The sequence below is a fragment of the Dromaius novaehollandiae genome, chromosome Z (assembly GCF_036370855.1).
Source record: "Dromaius novaehollandiae isolate bDroNov1 chromosome Z, bDroNov1.hap1, whole genome shotgun sequence".
NCBI lineage: Eukaryota > Metazoa > Chordata > Aves > Casuariiformes > Dromaiidae > Dromaius > Dromaius novaehollandiae.
In genome coordinates, this window is record NC_088132.1 from 85,872,785 (window position 1) to 85,898,512 (window position 25,728).

The 25,728-nt window shown below is 55.8% G+C and overlaps 1 long non-coding RNA gene across 1 annotated transcript in view; it reads left to right on the forward strand.

Annotated features, from left to right (window-relative positions):
* Positions 1–9,234: 9,234 nt before the first annotated feature.
* Positions 9,235–25,728, forward strand: part of LOC135324798 (uncharacterized) — a 93,272-nt gene continuing 76,778 nt past the window's right edge. The window contains exon 1 of the long non-coding RNA XR_010386057.1: positions 9,235–9,326. This is a non-coding gene — a long non-coding RNA (uncharacterized LOC135324798). The remainder of the gene's footprint in view (positions 9,327–25,728) is intronic.

Genomic DNA, 25,728 nt, shown 5'->3' on the forward strand with positions numbered 1-25,728 from the left:
CCTTAGCACTCCTCTAGTGCGCTCTGGACCCCTCTTTTCCACAGAATTGGGCCCCTCAGCTCTCTTCTGGGCCCCCAGAGCCCTTAGACACCCTCTAGCCTCCTTGCAATCCCTCCACATTTCTCCCTTCTTCCCCAGAGGCATTTCTTGACAGTGTAGACCACTTAGCACCCCACTAGTGCACTCTGGACCCCTCTTTTCCACAGATTGGGGCCCCCCAGATATCTTTGGGGCCTCGAGACCCCTTAGACACCGTCTAGTCTCCTTGCAACCCCTCCAGATTTCTCCCTTCTTCCCCAGAGGCATTTCTTGATAGTATACACGCCTTAACACCCCTCTAGTGCACTCTGGACCCCTCTTTTCCACAGGATTGTGCCCCCCAGATATCTTTGGGACCTCCAGGCCCCTTAGACACCCTCTAGTCTCCTCGCAACCCCTCCAGATTATTCCCTTCTTCCCCACAGACATGTCTTGACAGTATAGATGCCTTAGCACCCCTCTAGTGCACTCTGGACCCTGTTTTCCACAGAATGGGGCCCCCCGAGCTGTCTTCTGGCCCCCCAAACCAGTTAGACATCCTCTCGTCTGCTCGCAACCCCTCCAGATTTCTCCCTTCTTCCCCAGAGGCATTTATGGGCAGTGTAGACCTCTTAGCACCCCTCTAGTGCGCTCTGGACCCCTCTTTTCCACAGAATTAGGTCCCCCAGCACTCTTCTGGCCCGCAGGCCACTTAGACACCCTCTAGTCTCCTCGCAACCCCTCCAGATTTCTTCTTTCTTCCCTAGAGGCAATATTTGACAGTGTATACACTTTAGCACCCCTCTAGTGCGCTCTGGACCCTTTTTTTTACAGAATTGGGCCCCCCAGATATATTTGGAATCTTCAGGCCCCTTAGACACCCTCTAGTCTCCTTGCAACCCCTTCAGATTTTTCTATTCTTCCCCAGAGGCATTTCTTGAGCGTGTAGACACCTTAGCACCCCTCTAGTGCACTCTGGACTCCTCTTTTCCACAGAATGGGGGCCCCCGAGCTCTATTCTGGCCCCCCAGACCAGTTAGACATCCTGTCGTCTGCTCGCAACCCCTCCAGATTTCTCTCTTCTTCCCCAGAGGCATTTATGGACAGTGTAGACCCCTTAGCACCCCTCTAGTGCGCTCTGGACCCCTCTTTTCCACAGAACTGGGTCCCCCAGCACTCTTCTGGCCCGCAGGCCACTTAGACACCCTCTAGTCTCCTCGCAACTCCTCCAGATATCTTCTTTCTTCCCTAGAGGCATTATATGACAGTGTATACACTTTAGCACCCCTCTAGTGCGTTCTGGACCCTTTTTTTTACAGAATTGGGCCCCCCAGATATATTTGGAGTCTCCAGGCCCCTTAGACACCCTCTAGTCTCCTCGCAACCCCTTCAGATTTTTTTGTTCTTCCCCAGAGGCATTTCTAGTCCATGTAGACACATAAGCACTCCTCTAGTGTGCTCTGGATCCCTTTTTTCCACATAATGGGGCTCCCCAACTCTCTTCTGGCCCCCCAGACCCCTTAGACAGCCTCTAGTCTCCTCACAACCCCTCCAGATTTCTCCCTTCTTCCCCAGAGGCATTTCTTGACAGTGTAGACGCCTTAGCACCCCTCTAGTGCACTCTGTATCCCTCTTTTCCACAGAATTGGGCCCCGCAGATATCCTTGGGACCTCCAGGCCCTTTAGACACCCTCTAGTCTCCTCGCAACCCCTCCATATTTCTCCCTTCTTCCCCAGAGCCGTTTCGTGACAGTGTAGACCCCTTAGCATCCCTCTAGTGTGCTCTGGACCCCTCTTTTCCACAGAATGGGCCCCACAGATATCTTTGGGACCTCCAGACCCCTTAGACACCCTCAAGTCTCCTTGCAACCCCTCCAGATTTCTCCCTTCTTCCCCAGAGGCATTTCTGGACCATGTAGACACCTTAGCACCCCTCTAGTGCACTCTGGACCCCTCTTTTCCACAGAATGGGTCCCCCCAGCTATCTTCTGGCCCCCCAGGACCCTTAGACACCCTCTAGTCTTCTCGCAACCCCTCCAGATTTCTCCCTTCTTCCCCAGAGGCATTTCTTGACCGTGTCGACACCTTAGCACCCCTCTACTGCGCTCTGGACCCCTAAGGTGTTGACGTGGTCAAGAAATGCCTATGGGGAAGAAGGAAGCAATCTGGAGGGCTTCTGTGGAGACTACAGGGTGTCTTGGGGGTCTGGGGACCAAATGAGAGGTGGGGTCCCCACTTTGTGGAAAAGAGCACTCCTCTAGTGCCCTCTTGATACCTCTGTTCAACGGAATAGGACCCCTAGCTCTCTTTTGGCCCCCCAGACCCCTTAGACACCCTCTAGTCTCCTTGCCACACCTCCAGATTTCTCCCTTCTTCCCCAGAAGCATTTATGGACAGTGTAGATGCCTTAGCACCCCTCTAGTGTGCTCTGGACCCCCCTTTTCCACATAATTGGGCCCACCAGATATATTTGGAATCTCCAGACCCCTTAGACACCCTCTAGTCTCCTTGCAACCCCTCCAGATTTCTCCCTCCTTCCCCAGAGGCATTTCTTGAGCCTGTAGACACCTTAGCACTCCTCTGGTGCACTCTGGACCCCTCTTTTCCACAGAATGGGCCCCCCCCAGCTCTCTTTTGGCCCCCCAGACTCCTTAGACACCCTCTAGTCTCCTTGCCACACCTCCAGATTTCTCCCTTCTTCCCCAGAGGAATTTCTAGCCCATGTAGACATGTAAGCACTCCTCTAGTGTGCTCTAGATCCCTCTTTTCCACATAATGGGGCCCCCCAGCTCTCTTCTGGCCCCCCAGACCCCTTAGACACTCTCTAGTCTCCTTGCAACCCCTCCAGATTTCTCCCTTCCTCCCCAGAAGCATTTATGGACAGTGTAGACGCCTTAGCACCCCTCTAGTGCGCTCTGGACCCCTCTTTTCCACAGAATTGGGCGCCCCAGATATCTTTGGAACCTCCAGACCCCTTAGACACCCTCTAGTCTCCTCGCATCCCCTCCAGATTTTTCCCTTCTTCCCCAGAGGCATTTATGGACAGTGTAGACCCCTTAGCACCCCTCTAGTGCGCTCTGGACCCCTCTTTTCCACAGAATTGGGTCCCCCAGCACTCTTCTGGCCCGCAGGCCACTTAGACACCCTCTAGTCTCCTCGCAAGCCCTCCAGATTTCTTCTTTCTTCCCTAGAGGCATTTCTTGAGCGTGTAGACGCCTTAGCACCCCTCTAGTGCGCTCTGGACACCTCTTTTCCACAGAAGGGGGCCCCCCAGTTGTCTTTTGGCCCCCAGACCGCTTTAGACACCCTCTAGTCTCCTCGCAACCCCTCCAGATTTCTCCCTTCTTCCCCAGAGGCATTTCTAGTCCATGTAGACACGTAAGCACTCCTCTAGTGTGCTCTGGACCCCTTTTTTCCACAGAACGGGGCCCACCAGCCCTCTTCTGCTCCCCCAGACCCCTTAGACCCCCTCTAGTCTCCTCGCAACCCCTCCAGATTTCTCCCTTCTTCCCCAGAGGCATTTCTTGACTGTGTAGATGCCATAGAACCCCGCTAGTGTGCTCTGGACCCCTCTTTTCCACAGAATGCAGTCCCCCAGCTCTCTTTTGGCCCCGCAGGACCCTTAGACACCCTGTAGTTTTCTCGCAACCCCTCCAGATTTCTCCTTTCTTCCCCAGAGGCATTTCTTGACCATGTCGACACCTTAGCACCCCTCTACTGCGCTCTGGACCCATAAGGTGTTGACGTGGTCAAGAAATGCCTATGGGGAAGAAGGAAGCAATCTGGAGGGCTTCTGTGGAGACTACAGGGTGTCTTGGGGGTCTGGGGACCAAATGAGAGGTGGGGTCCCCACTTTGTGGAAAAGAGCACCCCTCTAGTGCCCTCTTGATCCCTCTGTTCAACGGAATAGGACCCCTAGCTCTCTTTTGGCCCCCCAGACCCCTTAGACACCCTCTAGTCTCCTTGCCACACCTCCAGATTTCTCCCTTCTTCCCCAGAAGCATTTATGGACAGTGTAGACGCCTTAGCACCCCTCTAGTGCGCTCTGGACCCCCCTTTTCCACATAATTGGGCCCACCAGATATCTTTCGGATCTCCAGACGCTTTAGACAGCCTCTAGTCTCCTTGCAACCCCTCCAGATTTCTCCCTTCTTCCCCAGAAGCATTTCTAGCCCATGTAGACACCTTAGCACTCCTCTAGTGTGCTCTGGAACCGTCTTTTCCACAGAATTGGGCCCCCAAGTATCTTTGGGACCTCGAGACCCCTTAGACACCCTCTGGTCTCCTCGCAACCCCTCCAGATTGCTCCCTTCTTGCCTAGAGCCATTTCTTGACAGTGTAGACCCCTTAGCATACCTCCAGTGCGCTCTGGACCCCTTTTTTCTACGCAGTGGGCCCCCCAGCTGTTTGCTGGCCCGCCAGGCCCCTTAGACATCCTCTAGTCTCCTCGCAACCCCTCCAGATTACTCCCTTCTTCCCCAGAAACATTTTTTGACGGTGTATACACCTTAGCACCCCTCTAGTATGCTCTGGACCCCTCTTTTCCACAGAATTGGGTCCCCCAGCTCTCTTTCGGGGCCCCAGGCCCCATAGACCCCCTCTAGTCTCCTGGCCATATGTCCAGATTTCTCCCTTCTTCCCCAGAGGCATTTCTGGACAGTGTAGACATCTTGGCATCCCTCTAGTGCACTCTGGAGCCCTCTTTTCCACAGAATGGGCCCCCCAGCTCTCTTCTGGCTCCCCAGGCCGCTTAGACACCCTCTAGTCTCCTCGCAACCCCTCCAGATTTCTCCCTTCTTCCCCAGAGGCATTTTTGGACAGTGTAGACATCTTGGCACCCCTCTAGTGCACTCTGGACCCCTCTTTTCCACAGAATTGGGCCACCCAGATGTCTTTGGGACCTCCAGATCCCTTAGACACCCTCTAGTGTGTTCACAACTCCTCCAGATTTCTCCCTTCTTCCCCAGAGACATTGCTTGACCATGTAGATCCATTAGCACCACTCTAGTGCACTCTGGACCCCTCTTTTCCACAGAATGGGGCCCCCCGAGCTCTATTCTGGCCCCCCAGACCAGTTATACATCCTCTAGTCTTCTCGCAACTCCTCCAGATTTCTCCCTTCTTCCCCAGAGGCATTTATGGACAGTGTAGACCCCTTAGCACCTCTCTAGTGCGCTCTGGACCCCTCTTTTCCACAGAATTGGTTCCCCCAGTACTCTTCTGGCCCGCAGGCCACTTAGACACCCTCTAGTCTCCTCGCAACCCCTCCAGATTTCTTCTTTCTTCCCTAGAGGCATTATTTGACAGTGTATACAGCTTAGCACCCCTCTAGTGTGCTCTGGACCCTTTTTTTCCACAGAATTGGGCCCCCCAGATATATTTGGAATCTTCAGGCCCCTTAGACACCCTCTAGTCTCCCCGCAACCCCTTCAGATTTTTCCCTTCTTCCCCAGAGGCATTTCTTGAGCGTGTAGACGCCTTAGCACCCCTCTAGTGCACTCTGGACCCCTCTTTTCCACAGAATGGGGCCCCCCGAGCTCTCTTCTGGCCCCCCAGACCAGTTAGACATCCTCTCGTCTGCTCGCAACCCCTCCAGATTTCTCCCTTCTTCCCCAGAGGCATTTATGGACAGTGTAGACCCCTTAGCACCCCTCTAGTGCGCTCTGGACCCCTCTTTTCCACAGAATTGGGTCCCCCAGCACTCTTCTGGCCCGCAGGCCACTTAGACACCCTCTAGTCTCCTCCCAACTCCTCCAGATTTCTTCTTTCTTCCCTAGAGGCATTATTTGACAGTGTATACACTTTAGCACCCCTCTAGTGCGCTCTGGACCCTTTTTTTCCACAGAATTGGGCCACCCAGATATATTTGGAATCTCCAGGCCCCTTAGACACCCTCTAGTCTCCTCGCAACCCCTTCAGATTTTTCTGTTCTTCCCCAGAGGCATTTCTTGACAGTGTAGATGCCTTAGCACCCCTCTAGTGCACTCTGGACCTCTCTTTTCCACAGAATTGGCCCCTCAGTTCTCTTGTGGCCCTCAGGCCCCTTAGACATCCTCTAGTCTCCTTGCAACCCCTCCAGATTTCTCCCTTCTTCCCCAGAGCCATTTATGGACCATGTAGACGCCTTAGCACCCCTCTAGTGCGCTCTGTATCCCTCTTTTCCACAGAATGGGGCCCCCCAGCTCTCTTTTGGCCCCCTAGGCCCTTTAGACAGCCTCTAGTCTCCTCGCAACCCCTCCAGATTTCTCCCTTCTTCCCCAGAGGCATTTCTGGACCATGTAGACCCCCGTAGCCCCCCTCTAGTGTACTGTGGAGTTGCTTCTGTATTTGCTTTCAGCATTCCTCATTGTCCCTTGTGGTTCTTGTGCCAGGGCCTGTGTGCCTGGAGTGGGGAGATAGAGTTTCCATGGGGGTGGGGGGAGCCTGCAGGCACCATCCTGTCAGCTGCACTGAGTCCTGTGACATGCCTTATGACCCCTCTGGTGTGCCCTAAGCCCCTTTGTTTGTATTTTGGTTTGCCCCAGAGCCCTGCATTTGCCCTCTGATGCCCTCCGGAGCCCTCAATTCACATTTTGGGTTGCCCCCAAGGGCTCTGTGTGTCTTTTGTTGGGCCCTGTGGTTGTTTTGCAGCACACTGCAAAGTTCTCTGTTTAGCTTTCTCTCCTGTCCCAGAGTTTTCTGGGTGCTTCTTGGTGGTGCCCCCAGAGTCACTCTGTTTGCTCTGTCATTGCCTTTTTCTACTTTTGTTGTACCCAGAGCTCTCCATTTGTTCTCTTGTCCTCTGCATACTCCCCTTTCCCCTCTCTATACCCCAGGCCTCTCCCTTCAGCTTTCAGGAAGCTGCTCTCAGGAGTGGGGGTGCCTCTGCTGCCCTGGCAGCCCCAGTTGTCCCTGATGGGGCTGATGGCCATTCCCTCTCCCCAGTTCTTGATGGGCTGCAGCTGCAGGCCCTGGGGCTGGGATGAATGCCAGGTGGAGCTGGGTGGCAGGACAGGCCCCAGGTGGGGCTCCATGGCTGGGACAGGTGGGACAAGCCCCAGGTGGGGCTGATGGCAAGGGCGGGCACACGCCTGGGCTGGGGCTGCATTTGGGGGAAGCTCATGCTGGGGCTGGTTCTGGACGATGGAGCTGCTGCTGAGCACTGCTGCCTGGGACCGGCACGCGGCTGCCCTGCGGAGGAGGTGAGCGGGGCTGGGGGGGTGCGCGCTCCGGGCTGCAGGTCCCTCATGTGCCGGGGGTCCTGGTGGGTGGGAGTGTCCCGGGCAGCGCAGCACAACTGGGGTGCACTGGGGCCAGGGGAAACTGCACCGGGGCTAGGGAGGGTGGTGTGCTGGGGCAGTGGGGGCTGAGGATGTGGTGGGGAAGAGCAGTGCTCCGGGGCCATGGAGGTGGAGGGAGGGAGGAAGGGGGTGTGCCGAGGCTGTGGTGGTATGGGGGGGGTAAGGGGGTGCGTTGGGGTTCGGGGGGGGAGAAAGGAGGTGCGGTGGGTCTGCAGTGGTGCTGGGGGGGAAGAAGGGGGGTGCACCAGGATGGGGCAGGGGGGAAGGCAGGCGGTCCGCTGGGGCTGTGGTGCGGTTTATTGCGCAGTCGGAGGAGCACGGGGAGGGGGGGGGTGTCTCCTATGTCCGCTGGGGACCGCGTTGGGGAGGGGGAGGAGGGATCCCAGGGGAAGCGCAGGGAGGGTCGTGGGGGGAGGCAGGGGCAGTGTTGGAGTTGACCCGTAGCCGGCCGCGGCGGTGTCGGGGGAGCCCCGGGCCGGTGCTGGGGATCGCGGGGTCGCGCTCGGGGCTCTGCGGTGGATTCCGGGGAGACAGGGAGGAAAAGGGAACGGGGGCGGGACGGAAAGGAACGGAATCTCCACAGGGTTAAACTTCACCTAGCGCTACGGGGGGAGGGGGGGGGGTCCGGGGGGCGCCGCTGGCATGCCGGGAGCGGTAGTCTTCCGGCACCGGGCTTCCGGGAGGCCTTTTTTTTGTTTGAACGGCATGCCGGGAGATGTAGTCTTCCCGCATTGGGCTGCTCGGACAGCATGCTGTGCCTCTCGAGGCGGCCGGAGGGGCAGTCCTTTGCCAGCGGGGTTCTCACCAGCCGGCCACGTTATGCTCTGTGGCAGGCCAGGAGCTGCAGTTCCAGGTGCCGGTGCCTTCTCAGCCCTGCAGCAGTGGCCCGCTGGGTCTGTTCCTTACTGGACATGTGCCGCTCACGCAGGAGTCCCCATAGGTCATTGGGGACAGTGGCATTTCCCTGGTTTTCCCTGGTACAAGGCAGGAAGCATTTTCCATCTCTGGTGTGACCAGGCAGGCTTGCCCCCAGGGGCTGGGGCCGTCCCTCTTGGAAATGGGGAGGGCAGGGAGAGTAGGAGGGCGCTGCGGGCTCCTGGTAGTTGTAGCTTTGCTCAAGATTGGGGCCAATTAGGCAGCAGCTATGAGGAGTGGCAGTGCTGGGAGGGCACGGTGCAGAGCTGTCCTGCTGTGCAGCACAAGGGAAAGTCCTCAAGGAAATGAGAACAGCACTGTCTCTGTCCAAGGACCCCAAAACAGCCTGAGAGACCCTGGAACAGCCACCCCACAGCAGTACCGGGGACACCATGTCACTGCCTCCCAAGGGCACTGCGTTCAGCTACCTTTAACTGTGTGGAAAGAGCCTGCAGAGGAAGGAGCCCTGGCCACAGGTACAGAGAATCCCCGGTAGCCTGGAACTATATCTCTTTTCTTTACAAAGATGCCATCTCTTTGATGCCTTGCTGCTGCTTCCATCTTGCTCGGTGCCCAAGTCTACTACATTCAGATCCACCTTTCTTGCTGCCCTCTGCTCTGTCTGAGCTGCTTGCCAGATCAAAAGGCGTGTGCAGCTAAGAATTAGGCCAAGGTGTCTCAACTGCTTGCTATAGGACAACCGGGGGGTGAATCGGCAACAGGACAGGAAAGTACCTGTGGATGAGAAACAGCTGCTTTAGAGATCTAAGACGCAGGGGCAACTGAGAGGAGTGAAAGGAGCAGGGGAAAATGGTGATGAGGAAGGTGTGCTGTTAGAGGCAGTACAGTGCAGAAGAGAGGGAAAGCTTGCTCCTATGATGAAATAAAAACTGACCTTAAGAGAGATTTGCTTTTTGCTCTTCAGGTTATGAGTACGCGTGACTTCCTGAGAACTGTTCTGAGCATGCAGTGTTGCAGGTCACGACTGCCTGGGCAGCGATCCCCAACTTGTCTGCCGAGACTACGCAACAGCTCACAGCTGCCTGTGCAATGAAAGCAAAGGCCAACTTCTCAGAGGGAAGAAGCAGGCTCCACACAGGAAGATTATGGCAGGTGAGCTAATGCCCCAGAACCTTCAGTTTTCCTCCGCGTCCCCCCCAGGACTCACCCATTTGCTCCCTAGTTCCCTCAGGACCAATCCATTTGCTTTTAGGTATGCTCCAAGGCACTCCATTTGTTCTCTTGTCCCTTCAAAATTCTTTGCTTCTTTCTAGTTCCTGCAAGGTTATTCTGACATTTGGTGTCTGTAGGCCCTCTGGTAGCATCAAGACTCCTATGTTTGTCCTCTTGTCCTATTAAGTCCCCCCTCTTTTCCCTCTAGTCTCCTCAAAACCTCTCCGTTTGCCATTGGTGCGTCTCGGCGCCTTTGCTTTTCCCTCTAGTCCTCTCAGGATGCCTCTCTTTGCCCTCTGAGCCCCTTAGGGTCCATCTCCTAGCCCTTTAGCCCCATCAGAACCCCTCTGAGTGCCACACGCTGCCCTCAGGACGCCTTGGTTTGCCTTGGGGGTACCCCAGAACCCTATGCATTCATTGCGCCCTTTCAGTATGCCCTACAGCCCTTCTTTTCCATTGGCTGCACTGTAGAGTCCTCTCTATGCCCTATCGCTATGACCATTCCATGTGCCCTCTATCCCATCAGATCCCCTTTCCTTCCGCTCCCCTTTCCTTCCAGTCCCCTTAAGGCTCCTCTGTCTTCCTTGGTTGTGCCTCACATACCTCTATGCGTCCCCTAGTCTGCTCAAAATCCATCCCCTCCTGTCCCCTCAGAGCACCTCCTGAGGTCTTCCTTGTTAGCCAGTTCTCCTATTTTGGCTGTTTAGGCCCCTTAGGACCCCTCTGCTCTGCTGAGCATGCCTCCTGGGGTGCTGGTATGGCCCCAGAGCTGTTCTCTGGACCCCAGGCCTCCTAGAGAACAGCTGGTCTCCTCAGAAACCTTTCATATTTCGTCCTGGTTCCCCACAGTTGGGTTTTTGGCCACCTAGTCCCCTTAAAACTCCTCGCCTGCTCAGAACACCCCTACTGGGGTGCTTGCTGTGACCTGGAGCTGTCTTCGGCCCCCCCAGGCGCCTTAGACAGCCTCTAGTCTCCTCGCAACCCCTCCAGATTTCTCCCTTCTTCCCCAGAGGCATTTCTTGACAGTGTAGACCCCTTAGCACCCCTCTAGTGCACTTTGGATTCCTCTTTTCCACAGAATAGGGCCCCCCAGCTCTCTTTGGTCCCCCCAGACCCCTTAGACATCCTCTAGTCTCTTCGCAACCCCTCCAGATTTCTCCCTTCTTTCCCAGAGGTATTTCTGGACCATGTAGATGTCTTAGCACCCCTCTAGTGTGCTCTGGATTCCTCTTTTCCACAGAGTGGGGCCCCCCACCCCTCCTGTGGCACCCCAGACCCCTTAGACACCCTCTAGTCTCCTCGCAACCCCTCCAGATTTCTCCCTTCTTCCCCAGAGGCATTTCTGGACCATGTAGACACCTTACTACCTCTCTAGTGCACTCTGGATTCCTCTTTTCCACAGAGTGGGGCCCCCTCACTCTCTTGTGGCCCCCCAGGCCCCTTAGACACCCTCTAGTCTCCTCGGAACCCCTCCAGATTTCTCCCTTCTTCCCCAGAGGCATTTCTGGACCATGTAGACACCTTAGGGGTCCAGAGCGCACTAGAGGGGTGCTAAGGTGTCTACATGGTCAAGAAATGTCTCTGGGAAAGAAGGGAGCAATCTGGAGGCCTTCCGAGGAGACTAGAGGGTGTCTAAGTGGTCTAGGGGGCCATAAGAGAGCTGGGGGCCCAATTCTGTGGAAAAGAGGTGTCCAGAGCGCACTAGAGGGGGTGCTAAGGTGTCTACATCGTCCAGAAATGGCTCTGGGGAAGAAGGGAGAAATCTGGAGGGGTTGCGAAGAGACTAGAGGGTGTCTAAGGGGTCTGGGGGCCCAGAAGAGTGCTGGGGGGCCAAATTCTGTGGAACAGAGGGGTCCAGAGTGCGCTAGAGGAGTGCTCTTTTCCACAGAGTCTAGATCCCAGCTCTCTTCTGGTCCCCAGGCCCCTTAGACACCCTCTAGTCTCCTGGCAACCCCTCCAGATTTCTCCCTTCTTCCTCAGAGCCATTTCTTGACAGTGTAGACCCCCTAGCACCCCTCTAGCGCGCTCTGGACCCCTCTTCTCCACAGAATTGGGCCATCCAGATATCATTGGGACCTCCAGACCCCTTAAACACCCTCTAGTCTCCTCACAACCCCTCCAGATTTCTCCCTTCTTTCCCAGAGGCATTTCTTGACAGTGTAGATGCCTTAGCACCTCTCTAGTGCCTGCTGGACCTCTCTGTTCCACAGAATTGTGCCCCCCCAGCTCTCTTCTGGCCCCCCAGACCCCTTAGACACCCTCTAGTCTCCTCGCAACCCCTGCAGATTTCTCCCTTCTTTCACAGAGGCATTTCTGGACCATGTAGATGCCTTAGCACCCCTCTAGTGCACTCTGGACCCCTCTTTTCCATAGAATTGGGCCCCCCCAGCGCTCTTCTGGCTCCCCAGGCCCCTTAGACACCCTCTTGTCTCCTCGCAACCCCTCCAGATTTCTCCTTTCTTTCCCAGAGCCATTTCTTGACAGTGTAGACCCCTTAGCACCCCTCTAGTGCACTCTGGACCCCTCTTTTCTACGGAATGGGCCCCCCCAGCTCTCTTCTGGCCCCCCAGACGCCTTAGACACCCTCTAGTGTGCTCACAACCCTTCCAGATTTCTCCCTTCTTTCCCAGAGGCATTTCTTGACAGTGTAGATGACTTAGCACCCCTCTACTGCACTTTGGAGCCTTCTTTTCCACAGAATGGGGCCCCCCAGCTCTCTTGTGTCCCCCAGGCTCCTTAGACACGCTCTAATTTGCTAGAAGCTCCTCCAGACTGCTCCCTTCTTCCCCAGAGGCATTTCTTGACAGTGTAGACGCCGTAGCACCCCTCTAGTGCACTCTGGACCCCTCTTTGCCACAGAATTCGGCCCCCCAGCTGTCTGCTGGCCCCCCAGACGCTTTAGACACCCTCTAGTCTCCTCGCAACCTTTCCAGATTTCTCCCTTCTTCCCCGGAGGCATTTCTGGACCATGTAGACATCTTGGCACCCCTCTAGTGCGTTCTGGAGCCCTCTTTTCCACAGAATGGGCCCCCCAGCTCTCTTCTGGCTCCCCAGGCCCCTTAGACGCCCTCCAGTCTCCTCGCAACCCCTCCAGATTTCTCCCTTCTTCCCCAGAGGCATTTCTTGACAGTGTAGATGCCTTAGCACCCTTCTTCTGCACTCTGGACGCCTCTTTTCCACAGAATGGGGCCCCGCAGATATCTTCTGCTCCCCCAGACCCCTTAGACACCCTCTGGTGTGCTCGCAACTCCTCCAGATTTCTCCCTTCTTCCCCAGAGGCATTTCTTGACAGTGTAGATGCCTTGGCACCCCTCTAGTGCACTCTGGACCCCTCTTTTCCACAGAATGGGGCCCCCAGAGATCTTAGGGACCTCCACATCCCTTAGACACCCTCTAGTCTCCTGGCAACCCCTCCAGATTTCTCCCTTCTTCCCCAGAGCCATTTCAGGACCATGTAGACACCTTAGCACCCCTCTAGTGCGCTGTGGACCCCTCTTTTCCACAGAATGCCCCCCCCAGCTCTCTTCTGCCCCCCCAGACCCTTCAGACACGCTCTAATCTCCTCGCAACCCCTCCAGATTGCTCCCTTCTTCCCCAGAGGCATTTCTTGAAAGTGTAGACGCCTTAGCACCCCTCTAGTGCGCTCTGGACCTCTCTTTTCCACAGAATGGGGCCCCCTAGATGTCTTCTGGGCCCCCAGACCGCTTAGACACCCTCTAGTCTCCTCGCAGTCCTTCCAGATTTCTCCCTTCTTCCCCAGAGCCATTTCTTGACAGGTTGGATGCCATAGCACCCCTCTAGGGCACTCTGGACCCCTCTTTTATACACAATTGTGCCCCCCAGATATCTTCTGCTCCCCCAGACCCGTTAGACCCTCTAGCCCCCTCACAACCCCTCCAGATTTCTCCCTTCTTCCCCAGAGCCATTTCTTGACAGTGTAGACCCCTTAGCACCCCTCTAGTGTGCTCTGGACCCCTCTTTTCCACAGAATGGGGCCCCGCAGCTCTCTTCTGGGCTTCTAGCCCTGTTAGACACCCTCTAGTCTCTTTGCAATCCCTCCAGATTTCTCCCTTCTTCCCCAGAGCCATTTCTGGACCATGTGGACACCTTAGCACCCCTCTAGTGCACTCTGGACCCCTCTTTTCCACACAATTGGGCCACCCAGATATCTTTGGGCCCCCCAGCCCCCTTAGACACCCTCTAGCCTCCTCACAACCCCTCCAGATTTCTCCCTTCTTCCCCAGAGCCATTTCTTGACCAAGCAGAAGACTTAGCACCCCTCTAGTGCACTCTGGACCCCTCTTTGCCACAGATTGGGCCCCCAGCCCTCTTCTGGCCCCCCGGACCCTTTAGACACCCTCTAGTATCCTCGCAACCCCTCCAGATTTCTCCTTTCTTCCCCAGAGCCATTTCTTGACCCTGTAGACGCTTTAGTACCACTCTAGTGCGCTCTGGACCCCTCTTTTCCACAGAATTAGGCCCCCCAGCTCTCTTCTGGCCCCCCAGGCCCCTCTAGACCCTCTAATGTGCTAGAAACTCCTCCAGACTGCTCCCTTCTTCCCCAGAGGCATTTCTTGACAGTGTAGACACCTTAGCACCACTCTAGTGCACTCTGGACCCCTCTTTTCCACAGAATGGGGCCCCCCAGATCTCTTCTGGGCCCCCAGAGCCCTTAGACACCCTCTAGTCTCCTTGCAACCCCTCCAGATTTCTCCCTTCTTCCCCACAGCCATTTCTGGACCATGTAGACCCCTTAGCACCTCTCTAGTGCACTCTGGATCCCTCTTTTCCACAGAATTGGGCCATCCAGATATCTTTGGTACCTCCAGACCCTTTAGACACCCTCTAGTCTCCTTGCAACCCCTCCAGATTTCTCCCTTCTTCCCCAGAGCCATTTCTTGACCAAGTAGACGACTTAGCACCCCTCTAGTGCGCTCTGGGCCCTTCTTTTCCACAGAATTGGGCCCCCCAGCTCTCTTCTGGCCCCCCAGACCCCTTAAACACCCTCTAGTCTCCTCACAACCCCTCCAGATTTCTCCCTTCTTTCCCAGAGGCATTTCTTGACAGTGTAGATGCCTTAGCACCTCTCTAGTGCGTGCTGGACCTCTCTGTTCCACAGAATTATGCCCCCCCAGCTCTCTTCTGGCCCCCCAGACCCCTTAGACACCCTCTAGTTTCCTCGCAACCTCTCCAGATCTCTCCCTTCTTCCCCAGAGGCATTTCTGGACCATGTAGACGCCTTAGCACCCCTCTAGTGCGCTCTGGACCCCTCTTTTCCATAGAATTGGGCCCCCCCAGCTCTCTTCTGGCTCCCCAGACCCCTTAGACACCCTCTAGTCTCCTCGCAACCCCTCCAGATTTCTCCTTTCTTTCCCAGAGGCATTTCTTGACAGTGTAGACGCCTTAGCACCCCTCTAGTGCACTCTGGACCCCTTTTTTCTACGGAATGGGCCCCCCCCAGCTCTCTTCTGGCCCCCGAGACGCCGTAGACACCCTCTAGTCTCCTGGCAATCCCTCCAGATTTCTCCTTTCTTCCCCAGAGGCATTTCTTGACCAAGTAGACCCCTTAGCACCCCTCTAGTGCACTCTGGACCCCTCTTTTCCACAGAACTGGGCCCCCCTCAGCTCTCTTCTGGCCCCCGAGACGACGTAGACACCCTCTAGTCTCCTGGCAATCCCTCCAGATTTCTCCTTTTTTCCCCAGAGGCATTTCTTGACAGTGTAGACGCCTTAGCACCCCTCTAGTGCACTCTGGACCCCTCTTTTCCACAGATTGGGCCCCCCCAGATATCATTGGGATCTCCAAACCCCTTAGACACCCTCTAGTCTCCTCGCAACCCCTCCAGATTTCTCCCTTTTTCCCCAGAGGCATTTCTGGACCATGTAGACGCCTTACCACCCCTGTAGTGCGCTCTGGACCCCTCTTTTCCACAGAATGGGACCCCACACCTCTTTTCCGGCCCCTCAAACTCCTTAGACACCCTCTAGTCTCCTCACAACCCCTCTAGATTTCTCCCTTCTTCCTCAGAGCCATTTTTGGACAGTGTAGACCCCTTAGCACCCCTCTAGTGTGCTCTGGACCCCTCTTCTCTACACAGTTGTGCCCCCCAGATATCTCTGGGACCTTCAGCCCCCTTAGACACCCTCTAGTCTCCTGGCAACCCCTCCAGACTGCTCCCTTCTTCCCCAGAGACATTTCTTGACCAAGTAGACGCCTTAGCACCCCTGTAGTGCACTCTGGACCCCTCTTTTCCACAGAATGGGGCCCCCCAGATCTCCTCTGGCACCCCAGACCCCTTAGACACTCTCTAGTCTCCTCACAACCCCTCCAGATTTCTCCCTTCTTCCCCAGAGGCATTTCTGGACCATGTAGACGCCTTACCACCCCTGTAGTGCGCTCTGGACCCCTCTTTTCCACAGAATGGGGCCCCGCACCTCTTTTCCGGCCCCCCAGACCCCTTAGACACCCTCTAGTCTCCTGGCAACCCCTCCAGATTTCTCCCTTCTTCCCCAGAGGCATTTCTGGAGCATGTAGACGCCTTAGCATCCCTGTAGTGCGCTCTGGATCCCTCTTTTCCACAGAATGGGAACCCCAGCTCTCTTCTGTGCCACCAGACCCGTTAGACTGTCTCTAGTCCCCTCGCAATCCCTCCAGATTTCGCCCTTCTTCCCCAGAGGCATTTCTGGAGCATGTAGACCCATCAGCACACCTCTAGTGCGCTCTGGACCCCTCTCTGGCACAGAATGCCCCCCCCCCCCAGCTCTCTTGTGGGCCTCTAGCCCTCTTAGACAGCCTTTATGGTCCTCGCCAGCCCCTCCAGATTTCTCCCTTCTTCCCCAGAGCCATTTCTTGACAGTGTAGACACCTTAGCACCCCTCTAGTGCACTCTGGACCCCTCTTTTCCACAGAATGGGGCCCCCCAGATCTCTTCTGTCTCCCCGGACCCCTTAGACACCCTCTAGTCTCTTGGCAACCCCTCCAGATTTCTCCCTTCTTCCCCAGAGCCATTTCTTGACAGTGTAGATGCTTTAGCACCCCTTTAGTGTGCTCTGGACCCCTCTTTTCCACAGAATGCCCCCCCCAGCTCTCTTCTGGCTCCCCAGGCCCCTTAGACACCCTCTAGTCTCCTCGCAACCCCTCCAGATTGCTCCCTTTTTCCCCAGAGCCATTTCTCGACCATTTAGATGCCTTAGCACCCCTCTAGTGCACTCTGGACCCCTCTTTTCCACAGAATGGGGCCCCCCCAGCTCTCTTCTGCTCCCCCAGACCCCTTAGACACCCTCTAGGCTGCTCGCATCCCTTCCAGATTTCTCCTTTCTTCCCCAGAGGCATTTCTGGATAGTGTAGACACCTTAGTACCCCTCTAGTGCACTCTGGACCCCTCTTTTCCACAGAATGGGGCTCCCCCCAGGTCTTTTCTGTCCCCCCAGACTCCTTAGACGCCCTCTAGTGTGCTCGCAACTCCTCCAGATTTCTCCCTTCTTCCCCAGAGCCATTTCAGGACCATGTAGACACCTTAGCACCCCTCTAGTGCGCTCTGGATCCCTCTTTTCCACAGAATGGGGCCCCACAGCTCTCTTGTGTCCCCCAGGCCCCTTAGACACCCTCTAATGTGCTAGAAGCGCCTCCAGACTGCTCCCTTCTTCGCCAGAGGCATTTCTTGACAGTGTAGATGCCGTAGCACCCCTCTAGTGCACTCTGGACCCCTCTTTTCCACAGAATGGGGCTCCCCCCAGGTCTTTTCTGTCCCCCCAGACTCCTTAGACGCCCTCTAGTGTGCTCGCAACTCCTCCAGATTTCTCCCTTCTTCCCCAGAGCCATTTCAGGACCATGTAGACACCTTAGCACCCCTCTAGTGCGCTCTGGATCCCTCTTTTCCACAGAATGGGGCCCCACAGCTCTCTTCTGGCCCCCCAGACGCCTTGGACACCCTCTAGTGTGCTCACAACCCTTCCAGATTTCTCCCTTCTTTCCCAGAGGCATTTCTTGACAGTGTAGATGACTTAGCGCCCCTCTACTGCACTTTGGAGCCTTCTTTTCCACAGAATGGGGCCCCCCAGCTCTCTTGTGTCCCCCAGGCCCCTTAGACACCCTCTAATGTGCTAGAAGCGCCTCCAGACTTCTCCCTTCTTCGCCAGAGGCATTTCTTGACAGTGTAGATGCCGTAGCACCCCTCTAGTGCACTCTAGACCCCTCTTCGCCACAGAATTGGGCCCCGCAGATCTCTTCTGGCCCCCCAGACGCTTTAGACACCCTCTAGTCTCCTCGCCACCTTTCCAGATTTCTCCCTTCTTCCCCGGAGGCATTTCTGGACCATGTAGACATCTTGGCACCCCTCTAGTGCGTTCTGGAGCCCTCTTTTCCACAGAATGGGCCCCCCAGCTCTCTTCTGGCCCCCCAGATGCTTTAGACACCCTCTAGTCTCCTCGCCACCCTTCCAGATTTCTCCCTTCTTCCCCGGAGGCATTTCTGGACCATGTAGACATCTTGGCACCCCTCTAGTGCGTTCTGGAGCCCTCTTTTCCACAGAATGGGCCCCCCAGCTCTCTTCTGGCTCCCCAGGCCCCTTAGATGCCCTCCAGTCTCCTCGCAACCCCTCCAGATTTCTCCCTTCTTCCCCAGAGGCATTTCTTGACAGTGTAGATGCTTTAGCACCCCTCTAGTGCGCGCTGGACCTCTCTGTTCCACAGAATTGTGCCCCCCCAGCTCTCTTCTGCCCCCCCCAGACCCTTTAGACACCCTCTAGTCTCCTGGCAAGCCCTCCAGATTTCTCCCTTCTTCCCCAGAGGCATTTCTGGACCATGTAGACGCCTTAGCACCCCTCTAGTGCGCTCTGGACCCCTCTTTTCCATAGAATTGGGCCCCCCCAGCTCTCTTCTGGCCCCCCAGACCCCTTAGACACCCTCTAGTCTCCTCGCAACCCCTCCAGATTTCTCCTTTCTTCCCCAGAGACATTTCTTGACAGTGTAGACGCCTTAGCACCCCTCTAGTGCACTCTGGACCCCTCTTTTCTATGGAATGGCCCCACCCCAGCTCTCTTCTGGCCCCCGAGACGCCGTAGACACCCTCTAGTCTCCTCGCAACCCCTCCAGATTTCTTCTTTTTTCCCCAGAGGCATTTCTTGACAGTGTAGACGCCTTAGCACCCCTCTAGTGCACTCTGGACCCCTCTTTTCCACAGATTGGCCCCCCCCAGATATCATTGGGATCTCCAGACCCCTTAGACCCTCTCTAGTCTCCTCGCAACCCCTCCAGATTTCTCCCTTCTTCCCCACAGCCATTTCTGGACCATGTGGATGCCCTAGCACCCCTCTAGTGCACTCTGAACCCCTCTTTTCCACAGAATGGGGCCCCCCCAATCTCTTCTGCTCCCCCAGACCCGTTAGACACCCTCTAGTGTGCTCGCAGCCCCTCCAGATTTCTCCCTTCTTCCCCAGAGGCATTTCTTGACAGTGTAGACACCTTAGCACCCCTCTAGTGCGCTCTGGACCCCCCTTTTCCACAGAATGGGCCCCCTAGCTCTCTTCTGCCCCCCAGGCCCCTTAGACATCCTCTAGTCTCCTCGCAACCCCTCCAGATTTCTCCCTTCTTCCCCAGAGCTATTTCTGGACAATGTGGATGCTTTAGCAGCCCTCTAATGTGTTCTGGACCCCTCTTTTCCACAGAATTGGGCCCTCCAGATATTTTTGGAACTTCCAGACCCCTTAGATACTCTCTAGTCTCCTCACAACCCCTCCAGATTTCTCCCTTCTTCCCCAGAGGCATTTCTGGACCATGTAGACGCCTTACCACCCCTGTAGTGCGCTCTGGACCCCTCTTTTCCACAGAATGGGGCCCCGCACCTCTTTTCCGGCCCCTCAAACTCCTTAGACATCCTCTAGTCTCCTCGTAATCCCTCCAGATTTCTCCCTTCTTACCCCAGATATTTCTAGATCATGCAGACACCTTAGCACCCCTCTAGTGCACTCTGGACCCCTCTTTTCCACAGAATGGGCCCCCCAGCTCTCTTCTGGCCCCCCAGACCCCTTAGACACCCTCTAGTCTCCTGGCAACCCCTCCAGATTTCTCCCTTTTTCCCCAGAGGCATTTCTGGAGCATGTAGACACCTTAGCATCCCTGTAGTGCGCTCTGGACCCCTCTTTGCCACAGAATGGGAACCCCAGCTCTCTTCTGGGCCACCAGACCCGTTAGACCGTCTCTAGTCCCCTCGCAACCCCTCCAGATTTCGCCCTTCTTCCCCAAAGGCATTTCTGGAGCATGTAGACCCATCAGCACACCTCTAGTGCACTCTGGACCCCTCTTTGCCACAGAATGGCCCCCCCCCCCAGCTCTCTTGTGGGCCTCTAGCCCTCTTAGACAGCCTTTATGGTCCTCGCCAGCCCCTCCAGATTTCTCCCTTCTTCCCCAGAGCCATTTCTTGACAGTGTAGACACCTTAGCACCCCTCTAGTGCACTCTGGACCCCTCTTTTCCACAGAATGGGGCCCCCCAGATCTCTTCTGTCTCCCCGGACCCCTTAGACACCCTCTAGTCTCCTCGCAACCCCTCCAGATTGCTCCCTTCTTCCCCAGAGGCATTTCTTGACAGTGTAGATGCTTTAGCACCCCTTTAGTGTGCTCTGGACCCCTCTTTTCCACAGAATGCCCCCCCCAGCTCTCTTCTGGCTCCCCAGGCCCCTTAGACACCCTCTAGTCTCCTCGCAACCCCTCCAGATTGCTCCCTTTTTCCCCAGAGCCATTTCTCGACCATTTAGATGCCTTAGCACCCCTCTAGTGCACTCTGGACCCCTCTTTTCCACAGAATGGGGCCCCCCCGATCTCTTCTGCTCCCCCAGACCCCTTAGACACCCTCTAGGCTGCTCGCATCCCTTCCAGATTTCTCCTTTCTTCCCCAGAGGCATTTCTGGATAATGTAGACACCTTAGCACCCCTCTAGTGCACTCTGGACCCCTCTTTTCTGCAGAATTGGGCTCCCCCCAGGTCTTTTCTGTCCCCCCAGACTCCTTAGACGCCCTCTAGTGTGCTCGCAACTCCTCCAGATTTCTCCCTTCTTCCCCAGAGCCATTTCTGGACCATGTAGACACCTTAGCACCCCTCTAGTGCGCTCTGGATCCCTCTTTTCCACAGAATGGGGCCCCTAGCTCTCTTCTGCCCCCCAGGCCCCTTAGACAACATCTAGTCTCCTCGCAACCCCTCCAGATTTCTCCCTTCTTCCCCAGAGCTATTTCTGGACAATGTAGATGCCTTAGCAGCCCTCTAGTGTGCTCTGGACCCCTCTTTTCCACAGAATTGGCCCCTCCAGATATTTTTGGAACTTCCAGACCCCTTAGATACTCTCTAGTCTCCTCGCAACCCCTCCAGATTTCTCCCTTCTTTCCCAGAGGCATTTCTGGACCATGTAGACGCCTTACCACCCCTGTAGTGCGCTCTGGACCCCTCTTTTCCACAGAATGGGGCCCCGCACCTCTTTTCCGGCCCCTCAAACTCCTTAGACATCCTCTAGTCTCCTCGCAATCTCTCCAGATTTCTCCCTTCTTACCCCAGATATTTCTAGATCATGTAGACACCTTAGCACCCCTCTAGTGCACTCTGGACCCCTCTTTTCTGCAGAATTGGGCTCCCCCCAGGTCTTTTCTGTCCCCCCAGACTCCTTAGACGCCCTCTAGTGTGCTCGCAACTCCTCCAGATTTCTCCCTTCTTCCCCAGAGCCATTTCTGGACCATGTAGACACCTTAGCACTCCTCTAGTGAGCTCTGGATCCCTCTTTTCCACAGAATGGGGCCACACAGCCCTCTTCTGGCCCCCCAGGCCCCTTGGACACCCCCTAGTCTCCTGGCAACCCCTCCAGATTTCTCCCTTCTTCCCCAGAGGCATTTCTTGAGTGTGTAGACGCCTTAGCAGCCCTCTAGTGTGCTCTGGACCACTCTTTTCCACACAATGGGCCCCGACAGCTCTCTTCTGGCACCCCAGACGCCTTGGACACCCTCTAGTGTGCTCACAACCCTTCCAGATTTCTCCCTTCTTTCCCAGAGGCATTTCTTGACAGTGTAGATGACTTAGCGCCCCTCTACTGCACTTTGGAGCCTTCTTTTCCACAGAATGGGGCCCCTCAGCTCTCTTGTGTCCCCCAGGCCCCTTAGACACCCTCTAATGTGCTAGAAGCTCCTCCAGACTGCTCCCTTCTTCGCCAGAGGCATTTCTTGACAGTGTAGACGCCGTAGCACCCCTCTAGTGCACTCTAGACCCCTCTTTGCCACAGAATTCGGCCCCCCAGCTGTCTGCTGGCCCCCCAGGCGCCTTAGACACCCTCTAGTCTCCTCGCCACCCTTCCAGATTTCTCCCTTCTTCCCCGGAGGCATTTCTGGACCATGTAGACATCTTGGCACCCCTCTAGTGCATTCTGGAGCCCTCTTTTCCACAGAATGGGCCCCCCAGCTCTCTTCTGGCTCCCCAGGCCCCTTAGACGCCCTCCAGTCTCCTCGCAACCCCTCCAGATTTCTCCCTTCTTCCCCAGAGGCATTTCTTGACAGTGTAGATGCCTTAGCACCCTTCTTCTGCACTCTGGACCCCTCTTTTCCACAGAATGGGGCCCCGCAGATATCTTCTGCTCCCCCAGACCCCTTAGACACCCTCTGGTGTGCTCGCAACTCCTCCAGATTTCTCCCTTCTTCCCCAGAAGCATTTATGGACAGTGTAGACGCCTTAGCACCCCTCTAGTATGCTCTGGACCCTTCTTTTCCACAGAATCGGGCCCCCCAGCTCTCTTCTCGCCCCCCAGATGCTTTAGACACCCTCTAGTCTCCTCGCCACCCTTCCAGATTTCTCCCTTCTTCCCCGGAGGCATTTCTGGACCATGTAGACATCTTGGCACCCCTCTAGTGCGTTCTGGAGCCCTCTTTGCCACAGAATGGGCCCCCCAGCTCTCTTCTGGCTCCCCAGGCCCCTTAGATGCCCTCCAGTCTCCTCGCAACCCCTCCAGATTTCTCCCTTCTTCCCCAGAGGCATTTCTTGACAGTGTAGATGCCTTAGCACCCTTCTTCTGCACTCTGGACCCCTCTTTTCCACAGAATGGGGCCCCCCAGATATCTTCTGCTCCCCCAGACCCCTTAGACACCCTCTGGTGTGCTCGCAACTCCTCCAGATTTCTCCCTTCTTCCCCAGAGCCATTTCTTGACAGTGTAGATGCCTTGGCACCCCTCTAGTGCGCTCTGGACCCCTCTTTTCCACAGAATGGGGCCACCCAGAGATCTTTGGGACCTCCAGATCCCTTAGACACCCTCTAGTCTCCTGGCAACCCCTCCAGATTTCTGCCTTCTTCCCCAGAGGCATTTCTAGACCATGTAGACACCTTAGCACCCCTCTAGTGCGCTCTGGACCCCTCTTTTCCACAGAATGCCCCCCCCAGCTCTCTTCTGCCCCCCCAGACCCTTTAGACACGATCTAATCTCCTCGCAACTCCTCCAGATTGCTCCCTTCTTCCCCAGAGGCATTTCTTGACAGTGTAGATGCCTTAGCACCCCTCTAGTGCGCTCTGGACCCCTCTTTTTCACAGAATTGGGCCCCCCAGATATCCTTGGGATCTCCAGATCCCTTAGACACCCTCTAGTCTCCTCGCAACCCCTCCAGATTTCTCCCTTCTTCCCCAGAGGCATTTCTTGACAGTGTAGACCCCTTAGCACCCCTCTAGTGTGCTCTGGACCCCTCTTTTCCACAGAATTGGGCCCCCCAGATATCCTTGGGATCTCCAGGCCCCTTACACACTCTCTAGTCTCCTCGCTATCCCTCCAGATTTCTCCCTTCTTCCCCAGAGGCATTTCTAGACCATGTAGACTCCTTAGCACCCCTCTAGCACGCTCTGGAGCCGTCTTTTTTACAGAATGGGGCTCCCCAGATATCTTTGGGACCTCCAGACCCCTTAGATCCCCTCTAGTCTTCTTGGCACCCCTACAGATTTCTCCCTTCTTCCCCAGAGCCTTTTCTTGACTATGTAGACACCTTAGCACCCCTCTAGTGTGCTCTGGACCCCTCTTTTCCACAGAATTGGGCCACCCAGCTATCTTTGGGCCCCCCAGCCCCCTTAGATACCGTCTAGTCTCCTCACAACCCCTCCAGATTTCTCCTTTCTTCCCCAGAGCCATTTCTGGACCATGCAGACGACTTAGCACCCCTCTAGTGCGCTCTGGACCCCTCTTTTCCACAGAATTGGGCCCCCCAGCTCTCTTCTGGCCCCCCAGGCCCCTCTAGACCCTCTAATGTGCTAGAAACTCCTCCAGATTTCTCCCTTCTTCCCCAGAGCCATTTCTTGACTATGTAGACGCTTTAGCACCCCTCTAGTGCGCTCTGGACCCCTCTTTCCCACAGAATTGGGCCCCCCAGCTCTCTTCTGGCCCCCCAGGCCCCTTAGACAGCCTCTAGTCTCCTTGCAACCCGTCCAGATTTCTCCCTTCTTCCTCAGAGCCGTTTCTTGACAGTGTAGACCCCTTAGCACACCTCTAGTGCACTCTGGACCCCTCTTTTCCACAGAATTGGGCCATCCAGATATCTTTGGTACCTCCAGACCCTTTAGACACCCTGTAGTCTCCTTGCAACCCCTCCAGATTTCTCCCGTCTTCCCCAGAGCCATTTCTTGACCAAGTAGACGACTTAGCACCCCTCTAGTGCGCTCTGGGCCCTTCTTTTCCACAGAATTGGGCCCCCCAGCTCTCTTCTGGCCCCCCAGACCCCTTAAACACCCTCTAGTCTCCTCACAACCCCTCCAGATTTCTCCCTTCTTTCCCAGAGGCATTTCTTGACAGTGTAGATGCCTTAGCACCCCTCTAGTGCGCGCTGGACCTCTCTGTTCCACAGAATTGTGCCCCCCCAGCTCTCTTCTGCCCCCCCAGACCCCTTAGACACCCTCTAGTCTCCTCGCAACCCCTCCAGATTTCTCCCTTCTTCCCCAGAGGCATTTCTGGACCATGTAGACACCTTAGCACCCCTCTAGTGCGCTCTGGAACCCTCTTTTCCATAGAATTGGGCCCCCCCAGCTCTCCCCTGGCCCCCCAGACCCCTTAGACACCCTCTAGTCTCCTCGCAACCCCTCCAGATTTCTCCTTTCTTCCCCAGAGACATTTCTTGACAGTGTAGACGCCTTAGCACCCTTCTTCTGCACTCTGGACCCCTCTTTTCCACAGATTGGGCCCCCCCAGATATCATTGGGATCTCCAAACCCCTTAGACACCCTCTAGTCTCCTCGCAACCTCTCCACATTTCTCCCTTCTTCCCAAGAGGCATTTCTGGACCATGTAGATGCCTTAACACCCCTGTTCTGCACTCTGAACCCCTCTTTTCCACAGAATGGGGCCCCCGAGCTCTCTTCTGGCCCCCCAGTCCCCTTAGACACCCTCTAGTCTCTTCACAACCCCTCCAGATTTCTCCCTTCTTCCCCAGAGGCATTTCTGGACCATGTGGATGCCCTAGCACCCCTCTAGTGCACTCTGAACCCCTCTTTTCCACAGAATGGGGCCCCCCCGATCTCTTCTGCTCCCCCAGATCCCTTAGACACCCTCTAGTGTGCTCGCAGCCCCTCCAGATTTCTCCTTTCTTCCCCAGAGGCATTTCTTGACAGTGTAGACACCTTAGCACCCCTCTAGTGTGCCCTGGACCCCCCTTTTCCACAGAATGGGCCCCCTAGCTCTCTTCTGCCCCCCAGGCCCCTTAGACATCCTCTAGTCTCCTCGCAACCTCTCCAGATTTCTCCCTTCTTCCCCAGAGCTATTTCTGGACAATGTAGATGCTTTAGCACCCCTCTAATGTGTTCTGGACCCCTCTTTTCCACAGAATTGGGCCCTCCAGATATTTTTGGAACTTCCAGACCCCTTAGATACTCTCTAGTCTCCTCGCAACCCCTCCAGATTTCTCCCTTCTTTCCCAGAGGCATTTCTGGACCATGTAGACGCCTTACCACCCCTGTAGTGCGCTCTGGACCCCTCTTTTCCACAGAATGGGGCCCCGCACCTCTTTTCCGGCCCCTCAAACTCCTTAGACATCCTCTAGTCTCCTCGTAATCCCTCCAGATTTCTCCCTTCTTACCCCAGATATTTCTAGATCATGCAGACACCTTAGCACCCCTCCAGTGTACTCTGGACCCCTCTTTTCCACAGAATGGGCCCCCCAGCTCTCTTCTGGCCCCCCAGACCCCTTAGACACCCTCTAGTCTCCTGGCAACCCCTCCAGATTTCTCCCTTCTTCCCCAGAGGCATTTCTGGACCATTTAGACGCCTTAGCATCCCTGTAGTGCGCTCTGGACCCCTCTTTGCCACAGAATGGGAACCCCAGCTCTCTTCTGTGCCACCAGACCCGTTA